General features: G+C 47.6%; 1 pseudogene; it reads left to right on the plus strand.

The window, feature by feature from the left end:
- The first annotated feature begins 11,532 nt into the window (after positions 1–11,532).
- LOC121019285 (succinate dehydrogenase [ubiquinone] cytochrome b small subunit, mitochondrial-like) lies at positions 11,533–12,018 on the plus strand (annotated as a pseudogene).
- Positions 12,019–12,374: the final 356 nt, after the last annotated feature.

Raw genomic sequence — 12,374 nt, forward strand, 5'->3', positions numbered from 1 at the left:
AATCAGCATGGAGAAAAATAATGTGGTAATAGTTTAAAACTATTGATTTAATAGTTCAAAAGAAGGAGGACATTCTGACAAACTGGAAGACATGCTCCTCAATGAAGCAGAGTTACTGCAAGAAGCAGGAGGAAGGCTAAGAATATCTCTGTTAATATCCATTTGTCAGAAAGCACCAGCCAGTCATGAAAAGGGAGCACTTCAAATCAAGAAAACATTTTTTGGTGACGAAAAACAATGCCGTATTTTAAAATGAGGCATAGTCAGCAGCAGATTGAATATTGTTGATGAATGAGGAGAACATAAAGATATGTTTAGACATGGAAAGATCCCAAGCCCATCACTTGAAAAAAATTAGCCAGTCATGCATCCTGCTGATTGGGAAATCAATGTAAGTAAATAATTCACAAATGAGGAAAACACTGAATTAAAAAATGGTAGTAAGCAATTATGTCACAAATTTGTAGCAAAGTCTAGTTTTGCATTATTAATTTAACAAACTTAAAGCAATTGTTTAAAAAGTAGCTATTGGAATACATACACATCTAGAACAGCAGAGAGGTAGACTATGCTAGACTTATCATTACTGATGAGAGAAAGATGTAATCATTTCATCTTTTAAATTGTTACTATAGGAATAATGGTTCACTTACATATAAAGTTGTAAACATAGAGATGATTTATAAAAATGTAAAGATGATTTTTATTAAAAGACTATATAGCTTCCATATCACAGAACAGAAAAATAACCATAAAAAAGATATCAATAGGAATCCAGCTAAGATGGAATAACAGAAACCATTTTTACCATCATGCTAAAATAAATACCCCCCAAACGGATAAAATATATGAAATAATGATTTTTACAGCACTTGGAAATGATTGTCCATGGAGGACACAAGAAAGTTTCCCTGCCTTAACCACCAACCCCAAAGCTAAGGCTGCTATGCCTCCTGCTGCCACTACTAAAGATGACCACCAGGAGGTGACATTTCTCTTCTCTGCTTCCACTTTGCAGAAACAGTCCCAAGGGGTACTCTTCCATTTTCTGACAGACCCCAGCAGTGCTGTCGTGGAACTCGACCTCTTTTTGTCACCAGCAAAGGGATCAAGGATGAGCAGTGAGCCTCCTTACAACCTGATTTCTGAGCAGCTCTTAACACTTACCTAATACTCAGTACTCTCTGCCTGGTTTCCAGATTCCCCATCTTTTGGGGAGCTGGCCCACTGGCCCCAGCTCACCGAGATCTGTTCTGGCCAAGAGGCCATGCATGATAGTGAACTGGGTTCTAGAGCTCTGGAGCCACACTGCTTGGACTGAATCCTGACCCTGTGCCCTTGGACAAGTCATTTAACATCTCTAAACTACAGTTCCCTCAGCTGCAAAATGAGAAAATAATCGGTATGGAAAATCCCAATTTGGGGGTCTAATTTTGATGATTAAGATTATTTTATTTTTCAATTGTACAGTGAAGGACACCATAAAATCTTCACTCCTTTGGGCTTCTAAAGGTCAGCCTCTACTATTCTTAAACCTAATGCATGTACAGACATATCCACACACATCCCCACACACACGCATAGTCCTCTCATGCACACCCCCACATACAACCAACACATCCACCCACACATTCTCTCTCTCTCTCTCTCTCTCTTTCTCTGTCTCTCTCTCTCATACTCACCCTTGGCCTTATTCTTTTTTTTTTTTTTTAATTTTTTTTCAACGTTTATTTTTGGGACAGAGAGAGACAGAGCATGAACGGGGGAGGGGCAGAGAGAGAGGGAGACACAGAATCGGAAACAGGCTCCAGGCTCCGAGCCATCAGCCCAGAGCCTGACGCGGGGCTCGAACTCACGGACCGCGAGATCGTGACCTGGCTGAAGTCGGACGCTTAACCGACTGCGCCACCCAGGCGCCCCACCCTTGGCCTTATTCTAAATGAACTTGAAATAGATTATCTCAGCCTCCATTGTTTTATCTGCTCAAAAGACCCTGACTTCAGAGCAAGCAGCAGGAGACTCTTCTCTCTAGAGATGGATTTTTGCCTCGTACAGTCTCAGCATATAACAAAGGTCACCCCTGACCAACATAACCACTCTGAACCTTTGGAAGTGCAGGCCCAGAATATACTTGGAAGCTCACATACCATATATCTAAACATCAAAAAGTTTTAGTGCACCTGGGCGGCTCAGTCGGTTAAACATCTGACCTTAGCTCAGGTCATGATCTCACAATCCATGAATTTGAGCCCCGCATCAAGCTCTGTGGTGACAGCTCAGAGCCTGGAGTCTGCTTCAGATTCTGTGTCTCCCTCTCTCTGCAACACCCGCCCCCCTCCCGCTCCACTCGCACTCTGTCACCCTTGGCCCTGCTGACTCTACCCCCATGGAGAGTGTGGCTGGAGCAAGCATCAGGGCAGGACCTTCTATAGTACAGGACTCAAGGCAGGGGCCCCTCTTGTTCAGGTCTAAGGGCAGTATTTTTTCCCAAAGCCCTTGGGAGGGGCCAGGAAGCAGTGGCTACTGTCTGTAAAGTTCCTGAGAAGACAGCACAATATCCTTATTCCCATTAACCATAAAATGGACACTCACCATGGGCTTGGGTGAGAAATGTTTGGCTACAACAAGGGAAGATAAACACTTGACAAGACCTGGTCTAAGATGGTAGGTTGATTTGCCAGGTTCATGAGGGCTGAAAGAAACCAAGCTGTCTTTTGCCTTCACTGGATCTAAACAACCGCATGAGTTTCTTCCGGTGATGCCAAAATGCAGTGAGACAAGGAACCCTCTTGCGGTGTTGAAACCAGAATGGTGAGCATTTCCATTCTCTCCCTCTCATTCATGGCTACGGAAACATGGTGAGTGCAGACAGGAAACAGCACTGGACTGTTGGTTAGTTCACTACCCATATGCCTTTGTAGGGCCAGATAACTGGCCTCCCCTTTGTAGGGCCAGATAACTGATTTTATCAGATCCCCCAGGGGTGATCTGGCTCAGGATTATAGCTTATTTTCCAGAGATTGCATTTTTGTGTGATTATTTCCTGGTGACATGCAGGGAGGCACCTTCATCTTATCCTTTAGGCCTCTCCCAAACACAGGCTCCTTCTGGAAGAAACTGCAGGTCTCTAATTCCAGCCTCCACATCTCCATGCTCCTTAGTGCCATACTGGCAATGGCATCTGCTGACCTGGCCTCTAGCTCTGGGCCTGCAGCCTCACTGTACTGTCTATTAATATCACCCATGACCCACAACTCACCTTGGGGTGCAGATGTGATCATCCCACTGATTGTTCAGTCTACATGGGACCATTTTTGCAGAAAGGTCGGCTTTCCCCTCCTGAGGCCTTCCCCAGCTGCCTCTAGAATTGTCCTAACACCCAGGCTGGGGAGACTGGGTCTGAAGTCTGGAATTCAAACACTAGGAAGATAACCAGACAGTAACACGAACCCACTTCTGCCATTGTGGCTGTCAGTGAAGCTCTGCTTGGCTGTGGAAATGGATCACACATGGCCTGAGGGACACTTGCCTACAGCTATAGTGCTTCTCTGACACTGGCCCAATCCCCACAGAGATCAAGCCTTGAGGCAGTCACTTCTTCCCAAAAGACTCCACCAGAGGCTGGGGGAGCCGGGTCCAGTGGATCATCCAGCCTCAGCCCCACCAGCTCCTAGGGTCTTTGCTGGGCCTGGGACACTAGCCACATTCCTTAGAAGCCTACTCATTCTTGCTAACCAACAGATACAAGTCACACACACTTTAGTCTATCCTAATGATCGAGACACAGGGAGAGCTTATAAGGTCTTGGTTTCTTCATTCTGCAAGGACCCCTGGGTCTTACCAGAAACTAGCTTAAACAAAAAGTTTGGTTTACTGGATAGATGTGGAGGTGCTCAACAAACCAAAGGAAGCAGTGCAGAAATGGGGGCAAGAACCTTGGGGACAGGAACCAGCGCTTAAAGCCCCAGGACTCAACTTTGCCTAGACTCATCATTTTCTCTGCTGCAGATAGGTTTTCATCAGGACACTCCATCTCATATCTCATACCCCCTCAGCTTCATAATCCAAGAGACAAGGGAGTCTGCTCCCTGAGATGCACACAAGAAATCTCAGGAAGGGCTCTGATTGGCCTGACTGAGGCCCCATGTGCACTCCAGGGCCACTTACTAGGGCCAGGGGTGGCCACCACTGGCCCAGCTGGATCATTTGCCCATGCTGAGACAGGGAACATGGGAGAAGGATCCGGCTGGAGGAGGGCGTGAGCTTTGTTTTGGCACACTACGTTGCAGAGCTCCGAGACATCCACGTTGTCAGACGTTTGAATCTAGAGCTCAAAAGAGATGTCTGGCTGGACATGTCACCAATGACCAATGACCCGGCTTGGGGGACAGATGAGGATGATGAAGTGAGGAAATGGATGAAGGGAGAGAGTAAGAAAAGAGCCTTAAATGAAGTTTTGAGGAGACTCTAAGACATGGGGGAGAAGGGTGATCTGGTAAAGGAGACTGAGAAGGAACAGCCAGCGTGGTAGGGGGGAAAACGAAAGAGTGTGGTCCGTGGGGTCCAGGGGAAGAGTGTGCTGAGAAAGTGGGAGTCGTCAACAGTGGCAGCAGCTGCTGACAGGCAGCCTGAAAGTGCCTATTGAATTCAGTGGCATGGAGGCCACTGATGACCTTGGCAAGACCTGCTTCAGAGGGAGGACGCGGGTCAGAAGAGAAGGAAGGTTCGAGATAGGGAAATGAAGACAGGGAGGATGGCAATGTGATTCTGAAAAGGAAGGAAAAAGAACAGTGACAGCTGGAGCAGTATGGGGGGTAAGGAGTATGAGTGTTTTAATTTATTACCATATATGATAATATATTTTTTATTTTATTAAAGATTAAATATGTCATAAAATAATAAAGTATGTTATTATATAATACATAACAATGGTATATATACTAACGTATTTTATTAGTATATAGTACATAATACATGCTGTGTATTATATATTACACATTATGTATACATGCATACACATAAGAGCATATATAAGGATTATGATTAATATACTTTATAACAAGATTATATATAACAGTAATAATTGCATGTCTTAGTTCATAGCACATCCTCATCTTAGGTACATATCTGAGATATTTATTTACTAACATTAATATTATAGGAAACAGTTGTGAAATTATCGTCCTACATAAGAACTAGCCTATTGACAATAACTTGCTATGTATTCCTTCCCCATCCTGCCCTTGGCCACCCCCCACTGAAAGTGACCACCATCCTGAATCCCATTTTTTATCATTCCTTTGTGGTCTTTTCCCACACAGAACATTTCAGAGCAGTTCATACAAATGAATTGCAAAAACATGCAACCAAATGGAAGAGTCTTAGCGATGCATAGTAAGTGAAAAAGGTAAGTCCCAGAAGAATGCCTACCACATGCCATCCTTTTAATCACGTTGCAGATAATGTTAAATAAATGTATTACGTTAAGAAAAACTACAACTGGAGCCCCAGCAGAGAAGGGACATGTGAAGGGTGAGGTGCAGATGGCTGGGCAGTGTGGCTACAGAACTGTGAGTGAGTTTCTTTGGGGTGACCGGTTATTGGTTCCTTCTGAAGCAGGAGGCGAGGTTGTCTGCCGGGAGTCAGGGGGACCCGGGAGGGAGGCTAGAGATGTGCCGAGAGCAGAGACGGTTGAGGGGTAAGTGGCGGGGCGGGGGGGGGGGGTGGTGCTCACGAGACAAACCCCTACCACCGCCTGGCAGGCGGCTGGTGGGCACTGACTATGCAGTGCCCGTGCTGCTGGCTTGTGGCTGCCCGAAAAGCCCGGGACCCGTAGAGTCAGGGGAACTGCCGTGGTGGTTGGCCTGGCAGGGAATTAAACTGAGCAGGGGCCAGAGGCATCTCGTTTGTTGTCAAGAATGGCACTGAGAGGTGAAGGGCAGAGAGACTGAACAGGGAGGGAAGCAGAGGGGCCTGCTGGCTGATGGGCTCTGTGAGGGTGAGGGAGGGCCAGTGGGGGCCGATGGATGAACACGGGAAGGGCAGAGTCTGAACCTGGGGTCATGACGAGCTCAGGCGTGACCTTGAGGGTGGGGCAGGTGGCTCAGGCTGATGGATGACAAGGTCCTAAAATGACACTGGATTCTGGAGAAAGAGCTAATACTGAAAACCTGACAGGAGGAAGTGAGGCTGTGCTCACTGGTAGATCACAACTCAGAGTCAGGCAGAGACGGCAGAATCTTTGTCCTGAGGGCTTAAGTAGGAAGCCCACTGGCCTCAAGATGTAGGACTCCACTCACAGTAGCCTGGGGCACAGGAGTCCCGCACTCTCGGCTCTGTGCCACCACTGTTCCAAGAGAGGCTCTGCCTTCATGGTCAGCCAGGATGCTATCCCATCAAACTTTCCTCTCCCGGCCCCAGCTTTCAGGGAGGGAGACTGGACCTAATGGCTGTTTCCCTGTGGGGGAACACAAGCTTCTTGGAGGCACAGGCTGGTCTTACTCCCCTGTAGCCCAGGGCCCAGCAGAGCACTTGGACCATGCATGGTCCCTGGGGCTCAGATATTTCTCAGACTAACTCAGAGCAGCAGATACCAGAACTGCAAGAAGTCATGGAGATCACAGGGCTCACCACCCCTCCTTCATTCTACAGATGAGGAAACTGAGGCAAAGAGGGGCTGCCACCTGCCCAAAGTCACACTGCCACTCAGTGATTGAGACCAAGAAAGTGCCTAAAGCAAAGACCCTCTCTCCCCAAAAATACACATGTACACAAAGCTCTTACGTGTATCTTCTGGCTAAAGAACCCTCTGCAGCTCAGTGCCACTAAATGCTGGGCACGTTGGACATGTCAAGTGATGAGACAGCAGATCAGCAGCCGAGAGGGGGCTCCAGAGCCAAACTGCTTATTTATGTCCTCACCAACAAATGGGAGATAATAACAGGTCGTTGCAGACATTAACACACTGACCTGTTGAAAGTTCCTAGAGCACAGCAGGACATGTAGTAAATGTTCTCTAAGTGTTTGCTGTTGTCATTACCGTCACCAGGTGAACCCCTAAGTGAAGAACAGCAGCAGCAACACTTTTAAAAAGGATTTAACAGGGGCGCCTGGGTGGCTCAGTCTTCAGCTCAGGTCATGATCTCATGGCTGGTGGGTTCCAGCCCCTGGTGGGCTCTGTGCTGACAGCCCAGAGCCTGGAGCTGCTTCCAATTCTGTGTCTCCCTCTCTCTCAAAATAAATAAACATTAAAAAAAATTTTTTTAAAGGATTTAACAATCTCCTCCCCCCCCCCAATAAATAAAAATAAGAATAAAATAAAAGGATCTAACAATCCATTGACGAATGATTCCTCTGTTCCAGTTTGTGCTGGGACCCTTACAGCAATCATGAAACAACTTACTTTTGAGGAAATCTTGTTTCGTGTCTTAGATTCTCACTAACTACACGGATGATTCAATAGGCAGCAGCTTCTCTTGCAGAATGCTGGACAAGGATTAAAAAGAACACATGCGTCTGGGTCGCCAGTGCGTTGCCGTCTGTCTCCCAGGCTTGGGGAAGCAGCCCCCTCCTCCCTGCCTCGCTGCACTGCCCCACAGCCGCCAGAGGGCGCCCGCCCACACAGGACTCCTGTCCCTCCGTTCACATCCTTGCTTCAGCGCCTTCAAGGACCGCCGGCTCCAGTAGGCCACGCCACCTATTTCACGAGACTTACCAGGATACCTTTTGGATCTGGACCTAAGCGCGCCGCAAGCCTCACCTGCTGGACTCTGGGACACCATCCTGTGTCCCAGCATCCCGTGTTCCTATGCCTGCCTAGCGTACCCTTCACCTCTTCTGTCAATACTTCCACCCGTCTGGCCAAGTGTGGACTCCTAGGGCTCTCCACCTGCAGCGGGGGTCTCCCCATCCTCCCCCCCCCCCCCCCCCCCCCCCCGCCCCGCAACTGCAGCACCCAGCACCGTGCCCAGCAAACTTGTAGGGGGAGGAGTTGGGGGGGACAATGGAGAAAAGGCTCTTGGAGGGCGTGACAGGCCATGGGGACTTTTCTCTTGGCTGGTTATTCACCTGCACTCAGGCGAATGCTATGGAACCCTGATGTCACTAATTTAGAGTGCACACCATTAATTACAAAATCAGCCATCTTTTCAACACCAAAAGGGGAAAAGACACTTCATATCCTACCCCAGGTTTTTTTTTCCTCCATCTAACAATGTTGCTCAAGCTTTGGGAAGGGGTACAAAGTAACACAGAGAATAGTCTTTTTTCAATTATCATCTCACTATGACAATTGCTTGTGCAGAATTGATTAAGGCTAGAATGGTTTGGCTTTCCTGGACTAAAGGATTCAGAAGCCGTGTGGGGGTTTTGAAAGGAACAAAACGTTTTAATCTAGAACATTCTATGCTGTTCCTCCCACAGAATCAAGCCACTGGAGATCTAAGTCTTGCACAAGCACCATCCCTGAGAAAGTTGGACCCAGAGATACAATAATAGCCTATAGCCTGGAGTGGAAGGTGGGATGGCAGCCCCGGCCTGGAACTCTGGTCCTGACACTCACTTCTGTTACCACGCAATGTGGAACCTGCTTGAGCACTCTGCCACGTACTGTCTCATTAGATTTTCATACCGGCCTATCAGCCCTTGCTTTGCCCTCAGCTGACCTGTGTTCACCCACCAACATCTCTACTTACCGCCAAAGCCATTCATTCTCTCCAGGACTTGATGTTCTCATCTGCAAAATGGGTTCCATGGTGGTACCAGCCTCCTGAGATGAGGCAGGTGCAGCTCTCACACAACACCCAGCTCCACAGAAGTGTTTCACAGAGGTTACTATCATCATTACTAGTATTATTACTCTTTCTCCCATTTGTAGCATAATGAAACTAAGACTCCAGTCAAGGAATTTGCCTGAGAACCACATGCTGACAGGCCAAGGCTGGAACCCCATCTCCTGGCTTGAGTCCATTGCTCTCCGCTTTCCCAGTGAGCTGAGATGTCCTTCCACGGTGACAACCATTGGGTTCCTTCTCTCTCCAGAGGGAGGAAGACATAATTAGTGCTTCCAAGAGAATCCAGATGCTTAGATGAAAGGAAGCTCGGGCATGTCATTACCCAGCTTTTCTGTCTTATCACTGCCTTTGAAATTTGTTTTGGTGGAAGAACATAATGGTTTCCCTAGGTCTCATCCATGTGGCTAGCCCCTGGGCCCTGGGCTCCCCATGGCTCTTGTCAGCCCCTGGGCCTCCATCTCTAGGCCCTCCTCTAGCTGGCAGCCTGGGCTCCCAACACCAAAGCCCACTGTCTACATCAATTCTGAGCAGAGGTAGCGGTGAACTAACTGGAAGCCCTCCCACTCCCCCCAGATTGCCTTCTTTGCACAAAAGGTGCTTGGTGCTTCTGTGTCCCTCTTTCTGCTTTGCTCTTTAATAGTGCAAAGCCTCCTTGGAGGGATGACACCAGTTAACACACAGGCATGAGATACGGCTTTTAGAAAGACTGGTGGGACCTTAGGACGGCTAAAGGGAGAAGAGGAGCAAGGAAGGGGAAGTAGAGAAAAACTTCTCCTCCCTCACAATTATGGGGAAGGCTGAATCATTAGAGGCATGAATCAGATTTATTCTCGTGGCTTTTAAAATAAACACCACAGGGCTATTGTGACCTGACAGCCTGTCCTTATCCACAGAGGCCTGTGGTCTCAATTTAAAAAAGAAAAGACAGCACGTTCCAGCCCAAAAGATTGTGTCATCCTAAATGGGTGAGACCATCATTCTTGTTCTTCCATGGCAAGAAAGAGACCCGTGACCCTGGGCTCCTGTTTCCATGTCATCATGAGCCGGGTCAGGTCAATGTGGCAACTGGAGAGGAACAGGCCATTGGATGTGGGCAAGAAAGGCACAGACCACAGATGACAGCACAAAGGCAGGCATTATGGGAATGTTCTGTCGCCACCTGCTTTCCCAACCTCCCAGCCACTGCTGGAGCCCCGGGATACAGGGGTGCTGGCATATGGGAAGCAGAAGAGGAGATCTATCCTCTTGGATGAGGGCGAGCATTTCTATCCCCAAATGCCTGCCTTCACATCTGAGCTCATGAGGAGAGGGCGGAAACTCACAAAGTGCGATGGAGGGGTTCCAGGAAGGACACTTTCTCAAATATCTCCCCCCACTCCTTTCACTGAGTTTGAAATTCTGTCTCTCATTTAATCACTTATTCCATTTGTTTCGCTCTCAAAGGAATCTATGGTTTTTTAAGAGCTTCTTTTAATATGCAAACTGACATTAAGCAGTAATATTAAAGTATTCCTCCCAGCAAGCTGGACAAGCTGTCTTCATGGGGTGGGAGCTGGGTGGAGCCAGGCTGTCCAGCCTGGGGGGGCGGGGGGAGGGGACAGAAAGGCAACCATGCAAACAAGTGGACAACCCAACTGGCCAGGTTTAGAAAACAGAAAATCCTTTTTCCATCTTGTTACGGGTGGTAATGGGTCCCCTCCCCAAAGCTACGTTCAAGTCTGAACTCCTGCTACCTCAGAATATGACCTCATCTGGAAATAGGGTTGTTGCAGATGTAGTTAAGATGAAGTCATGTTGGAGTAGGGTGGGCCTTTTATCCAATATAATTGGTGTTTTTATACAAAGAAGATGTGAAGATAGGTGGGGAGAACACCATGCGAAGACGCCCAGCACAGAGGGAAGATGGCCACGTGAAGACAGGCAGAGATTGGAGCTAGTCTTTCACAAGCCAAGGAACTCTTGGGGCCACCAGAAGCTGGAAGAGGTAAGGAAAGACCCTCCCCCAGAGCCTTTGGAAGGAGCATGGCCCTGGCCACACCTTGATTCTGTACTTCTAGCCTCCAGAACCATGAGAGAATAAATTCCTGTTGTTTAATGCCACCCATTTCTTGGTGCTTTGCTACAGTGGCCCGAGGATATGAGTATGCACACCTACTTCCGTATCTAACTCACCAAGTGACCTGAACAAATGCTGGCTCCTGTCAGGGATTTTGCAAAATGAGGTGGTTGGACTAGATCAACTAGGATCCCTTCAGCTCTTACAGCAGTTTAAGGATTGTTCTGAGGTTAGAAAAGCAGTTCATTCATTCAGTTAATTATCCTAGACTATATTCTGTGCCAAGCTCTGGGCGGTGAGCGGGACACTGCTCTAAGGGAGGGGATGTCCTTGTTTTTCAAGGGGAAGATGAGCCGGTTAGAAAGAACTAGACACGGGCTTAAGTCAGCAGAAGCCTGGGCCGCACAGAGTCCCCAGAGCGGGTCCTGAAATGTGGGAAGCCATCAGTTGCCTGAGAGCTGGACTTCAGTCCAGGAATGCAAGGGGGGAAACTAAAGATTTCCCAAGAGGTCAAAAAGGAAATTAGGGACATGAGAAATTAAGATGGCTGATAAATGCAAAGTGTTGAACTTGCCTTTAAGGAATTTACAGTTCTAATTTTCTTGCCACGATCACTTTCTTCATTCTTCCATATAAAATTACATAGGGCACTGTTCTTTGAAATAATAGCCCACTTTAAGAAACACACACCTATAAAAGATGGCGAATCTCTGGAGGCTGAGTGTCCTGTGTGGTGCACAAGGAGGCCAAGCTCCGTTTCTCCGAATTCCAGTGGTCAGACCTGCTTATGTCTCAAGACCAACCTACCCCAGGACAGTGCAGAACACAACACATTCACCTGTCACCCAACCACCATGCTGGTTCCAAGGCTGTATCTCTCCACTGGACTGGTGAGAGGGTGGTCAGTATTTTGCTCCTGGGCCTAATTCCAGCTGCTTCTTTGAATCCCAGCTCTGCGATGGACTACTTCTTGGCTGCAGCCCTCATGCTCCATAGTCACTGGGGCCTTGGATAAATGGTTAACTGACTACGTTCCTGGAGACGCTTTGCAGAAAACTGCCAAGGCAGGCGTTTTGGCCCTGTCAGCTTTAACCTTTGCTGGGCTGTGTTATTTCAACTATCATGATGTGGGCATCTGCAAAAGCTGTTGCCATGCTGTGGAAGCTCTGACCTTTTTGACTCAATACCGCGAGAATTGATGTACACCTTTTTGCCTCTGCCCTGCATACCATTCAACTCACAATAAGGAGGAAATGACAGGTAAGTCCATTGGTGAGACAAACCCCTTCTCCTAATTGCCTTGTTATTTTTAGAATTTCGTCTTTGAGGAAAAGGTTTGAGAGGAATTGTATCCACGTATTTTGGGGACTGGGTTCCTTGTTCTGGTGAGTTTATGGGGGTTGTCTCCCAGCTTCTCATAAGACTCAGCATAACTAAACATTGCATATGAGCTTTTGCCTGTTAGCTTTTCAGATTCTTAAAGGGAATTCAACTTTATTACTATCAATACCTGATCAAACGTATAC

The sequence above is a fragment of the Herpailurus yagouaroundi genome, unplaced genomic scaffold, assembly GCF_014898765.1.
Source record: "Herpailurus yagouaroundi ecotype Mexico unplaced genomic scaffold, PumYag 221, whole genome shotgun sequence".
Lineage (NCBI taxonomy): Eukaryota > Metazoa > Chordata > Mammalia > Carnivora > Felidae > Herpailurus > Herpailurus yagouaroundi.